Genomic DNA, 6,000 nt, shown 5'->3' with positions numbered 1-6,000 from the left:
CATACGTGCAGCATACTGGCAGCAACAACAGGGGGTGCACCAGAGTCCCGCATAAGCACAAGCACATACACAAGTTTAGCGACAAGACAGGCTAGGGTGAAGTTTCAGAGCAGAAGGATCTTCAATTGGAAAATGAATGTGCTTTCCACATTGCAAATGTGACATGATGTGTGGATAAAGTCAAACCAGTTTGAGGCTTTTGCTACTATTGGCATCATATCCCTGAAGAAAAGTGGCAGACACACGCTCAGAGCCAAAGTTGACATGGGAGCGAGTGCGAATATCTTACCAGTCAGAATCCTGAAGGATATGTATCTGGATCGTTGGAAGTCAATGATACAACCTGAGACATCCAAACTAACTGTGGTCACCCAATAGGTCACCCATTCATTGCATTGGTACGTTGACATCGAAATGCAGCTACGGCAAGTCTACATGGAACCACAAGTATTCTACCTGGTGGACATGAGTGGACCAGCAGTAGCAGGGTTACCGGCATATATGGAACTCAATATTGCGACTATACACGAGATTAAATATACAATTTGTGGCAGAAGCTTCAACGCTTTAATGTCAGAGCTGATGCTATACTACATCTCAGAAGGTGCAATTCCATTGATAACCCTCCTAGAAAGCACAGTATCCACATGTATGAGTAGCCTAAGAGTGAATTGGATGACATGGAGAATAACAGCATTATCCATCCTGTGCCTCAGCACACCTACTGGTGCGGTTCCATCACGGGCATCCTTAAAAAAGATGTACAATCCGGATATACTTAGACCCAAGACATCTAAATCTTACTCGAAAGAGATGCCTACACAAGATTCCAACATTAGATGAATTGAATCCCAAATACACAGGAGCAAAGTTTTCCTCCAAGTTGGACACCAAACACTGATATTGGTCGATACATTTAGCAGAGGGATCTCAAGAAATCACTATGTTCAGAACACCATTTGGAAGATACTGCTTACAGAGATTACCTTTTGGTTGATCCATCAGCCAGGGTCTGTTCCAGCAGCACATGGACAGAATTACAAAAAATATTTAGAGATGTGTATGCATTGCCGATAATACTGCTGTGATGGGCAAAACCAAAGAAGAGCATGACTGAAATCTACCTCACTGATGGCAGCAGCTTGTTGTGACGGACTTGTCTTCAACAGCAAGAAATGCCAGGTGAATGTAGATCAAGTCAACTTTTTTGGCTCTACTTATTCAAGTACCGGGATCCCTCCTGACCCAAGCAACCTTGAAGATGTATGGCTCAAACCTACTCCCCAGGACAATGAGGACTTACAGTGATGCCTCAGATTTTACAACTTCTTGGCGTCATACACACCCAACTTTACCAATAGAAGATCTCTTAGTGATGATGCTCTAAGGAAGGATAGTTCCATATATATGGCAGAGGATCATCAACATATGTTTGAGCCACTTGAACAGTCATTGTCAGAAGAGACAGGTGTTCAACAATTCCATGACCCAAGTAAAGAGATGGTCTGAGAAGTCAACGCATCTCAAAAAGGGTTAGGAGCAAGCATTATGCAAGATGGCAAACCAATAGCAAATGGCTCCAAACGTCTATTGCATGCAATCCAATTATCCAAACAGAGCGTGAAACACTCGCTGTGTTATTCGGCATCACAAGGTTCCACACGTACCTATTTAGTCAATGAATCATTGTGGAAGTTGAATAAACCATTGGAAATGATTTGGCGCAGGCCACTGACGAGTGCGCCATGTAGACTACAACAGCTTCTGATAAAAATAAAGGGATACAACTTCAATGTCTGTTACAAACCTGGTAGCAAAATGGCTACTTCAGACACACTGAGCAAATCTGAAAAAGACTATGGGTGTTTTGTGTAGACATCTGAAGTAGAAGATATTCTCAAGGTTGATCTGATGAATTTTGATCAACACAAACGCAACCAACTTCAGGAGGAATCAGCAAATGGTCCTCAACTGAAGGCATATGGAGAGTCATTGGAGAAGGTTAGCCTGATACGATACGAGAAGTACCAGACACCCTCCGATGTTTTTGGCTGTGCAGAGATAAACTAGGTATTTCAAAAGGTGTGATTTTTAACGGGAAACAGGTGCTTGTACCAGGAAGCTCTTTGCCAGGACATACTGTCACAGTTACACCATGGGCATATAGGCATAGAGGGAACAAGGCGCCTGGCAAGGGAAACTGTATATTGTCTAGGGATCAACAACGATATTGAGAAGGTAGTGAGGATGTACAAAGGATGCCAGAGTCACTAACCCACATCGACACAAAGAACCTTTATACCCCTCACTAGATTTTATCGTACCATTGGTCTAAAATTGCAACAGATTTATTCACTATCCGTGGTGACAACTTTCTCCTAGTCACCGACTACTTTTCCAAGTTTCCAATCATAAGAACATAAGAAATAGGAACAGGAGGAGATCATTCGGCCCCTCGAGCCTGCTCCACCATTCAATAAGATCATGGCTGATCTTGTGTTTCGATTTCCATGTTCTCATCTAATCCCAATAACCTTTGATTCCCTTGCCTAACAAGAATCTATCTACCTCTGCCTTAAAAATATTCAATGGCCCCTCCTCCACCGCCTTCTCCAGCAGAGAATTCCAAAGTCACACCGCCCTCAGAGGAAAAATTTCTCCTCATCTCTGAAGGATACCTCATCAACTAAAGGATACCTCAAGTGCATCTGTGGCAGACGCAATGAGTGCAATATTCAGTTTGTTCAGTGCACCTGAAGAGATCATATTGGATAACAGGCCATAGTCTACTGACAGATCTTTTAGGGACATGTGTGCTAAATGGGGCATAAACCATGTGACAGCCTTGACACGCTATCCCAGATCCAATGGTCTCGCCGAGTGAACGGTTCACACTGTTAAGGCAAAAGTCATGAAGTGCAGCCAAATAAAACAAGACCTCTGCATTGCCATCTCACACTTAAGAGCAAGACCTTCAGATATGAGCTTACCCTCACCAGTGGAAATCATGTTTGGAAGGCAGGTTAGGACCTGCCAAGTCATCACTTGTCCCAATTCTAGGAGATTCAGGAGAAACCTCTCAAAAAAACAAGGCAGAATGAAGAAAGTACACGACCGGCATACAGGTGTGGAACTGCCTAGTCTGGGTCATACATCCTACCCAGTGAAACTGGTTGCCTGCAGAAGTATCCAAACTGTGCAGTGAGCCTAGATCCTAAGAAGCCACAACACAGAATAGGGCTATGTTAAGGAGAAACAGAAGCCAGCTAAGGGAATTGTGCAACTGCATAACACACAGCAGTCCAACTGAATCTAAAACATATCCAAAGATCAACACAAAGTGAAATTGTGGAAGATCAACCATGAAAACAACCAACATTCTAATAGCACACAGGATGCCAATGCACCCTCAAGTCAAGGACCCCTAAGTGATAAGTCTAGATCTCAGGAAGGTTATACCATGAGATCCAGAAGGATTAGTATGCCACCAACATGGTATACAGACTCTTGAACTCTTAAAAAGAGGTTTATCTTTTATGTAAATAGTCTTTGCAACCACCCTACTTATTTTTACTCTTAATATATGTAATGTTGCCTTGGGGGGAAAAAACGGAGATGTTTGAATAATCACTAAGGCAATATGCAAATGAGAAAGTAACCAGGATGTAGAGCATCATGTGACCAGCAGCTAGCAGTGTGTCTAGGAATTGCAGCTGTGCTGTCCTTCTGAGTAACAGTTGCTGAATCCATAAAATAGGTCTGTCTACTGAGCCACCCAGTATTGTATCTTCAAATAAACCTAACCTACATATAGTTTACCAGTTATGGTGTGAGATTGGTAAGTTAGTATAAAGCAGATTTAGAAATTCAACAGGAGGGCAGAATGTTAGTGAATATGTTGCACTGTGTTTAGGGGATGTGCCTGCCATAGCTGCATGTATGCCGAAGTAGCAAGTGTTGGGTGTAAGGCTGGCAAGCACTGACGGGTGTGTGAGGGTGGACTATCTAAAATGTTAGGCCCAAGTACTGATGACTAGAGATTGCTGATGGGCGAGTGATGCAGGTGTGGTGCATTTACATCATGAGAAATCGATGGGCAGGAGATGCCAGGTAAAGATGCGTTCACAGACCTTCACAGTTGTGTGAAGTCTTTGAACTTCTTGCGGCACTGTGCCAGGGTCAGGCTCTGGGAATTGGCCACCTGCTCCCATTCCTTCTGAGGGTGTGTGTTGAAGACCTTTTGGCTCCCTGCAGAAAGTCCTTCCCCCTTTTCACTTCCTGTACTAATGCCACTAGCATCCCATCAGAAAGCCTGGGAGCGCACACTGTTTTCTGTTGCTCCATTTTCTGTGCTTCTGCTTCTTTCTTAATCTTACACACACAGTCTGCAGCTATGTGCAGGTATCTGAAACATGTGCTAGTAATGCACTCTGCCGGGCTCCCTTTTCAACGTGTAGCAGTCAGGAGCAGGTTGCATGCCAAAACAATTTAAATGAGGAGGTAGCATGAAGTTTATGTGCTGCCTGTCTTAATGGGATCACACATGGGGCCTCTGCAGTCAAAAATGTGCTTCAATGAATTTTCGTGTATTTTGAACAATTGTTGATATTCATGGCAAAAATGAAGCTTTTCACAGTTGTGAATGCAAAGAGTGGATTTCAGGATGTCATATTTGATGAAGGCTCTCATTCCTGACTATGTTTCAACATTATTTGGAAAATACAGATGCTTGTACATGCCTTTCAAAAACTCAACTACTCCTGAAGATTTTCAAAGACTACACTGGACAGCACTGCTTTCAAATTATATCAATATTAATCGGGGTGTAATTCTGTGGTGCAAACTATGAAAGACATTGGTATCATGTCTCAAACATGCAGCTGTAGATTATGCCTCAAGATCTGTAACTGAAACGGAGATAAGCTTTGTTTAGAAAGATTAGGAAGATTGTTTTTTGTTTGGAGAAGTTCAAAGAGTACTTTTGGGAAAGAAGTGACTGAAAATTGATCAAAAAGTGCTTAAAGCCATTTTCGAAAGGTTCTAGTGCACCCAAAAGGCTTTGAAGAATGGTGTTACATTTTTGAAATTATGTATTCAATGTTGGAAGATGTGGGGAGATTTTGTTTGGTGGTATGCTGAGCAAATGGCAAGCCTGGTCAATAATAAGAAAAAGTCATGTCAATTGACACATCCTGACGCAGAACAAGAGATCAAAACTATCACATCTGTTAGGAGATGGAATCTCCAATGAAGTTAACTACTGGAAGGAATGAAGATATGTTGAGAACAACAATTAGCAAATCATGTTCTGACACAAGAGAAATGCTACTCGATTATTGTGTATTGTAAAAAGATGGACTGGTGTTCGAAGGTCATTGAATTATTACTATACCACTTTGGGTGAGACTGTAAAGAAGGCAAATGCACATGGGATACAGGGTAATTTGATAAGGTGAATTCAAAATTGGCTTAGTTGTAGGAGGCAGAGGGTGATGACAGAAGGATGCTTTAGTGACCGGAAGCCAGTGTCTAGTATCGCAGGGATCTGTGCTCGGTCTCCTATTATTTGTAATTTATATAAACGGCATAGATGACTATGTGGGGGGTAGGATTAGTAAGTTTGCGGATGACACAAAGATTGGCCGGGTGGTTAACAGTGAGGCTGAGTGTCTTGGGCTACAGGAAGATATAGATGGGATGGTCAAATGGGCAGATAAGTGGCAGATGGAACTTAACCCTGAAAAGTGTGAGGTGATACACTTTGGAAAGAGTAATTTGACAAGGAAGTATTCAATGAACGGCATGGCACTAGGAAGTTCTAAGGAACAAAGGGATCTTGGCGTGTGTGTCCATAGATCTCTGAAGGCAGAGGGGCATGTTAGTGGGGTGGTGAAAAAGGTATATGGGACATTTGCCTTTATCAATCGAGACATAGATCACAAAAGTAGGGAGGTCATATTGGAGTTGTATAGAACCTTGGTGAGGCCACAGCTGGAGTAC

Source organism: Cetorhinus maximus, chromosome 13 (genome assembly GCF_964194155.1).
Source record: "Cetorhinus maximus chromosome 13, sCetMax3.hap1.1, whole genome shotgun sequence".
Lineage (NCBI taxonomy): Eukaryota > Metazoa > Chordata > Chondrichthyes > Lamniformes > Cetorhinidae > Cetorhinus > Cetorhinus maximus.
The sequence above is the reverse complement of the archived record's forward strand: the minus strand, read 5'-3'. Positions refer to the sequence as shown.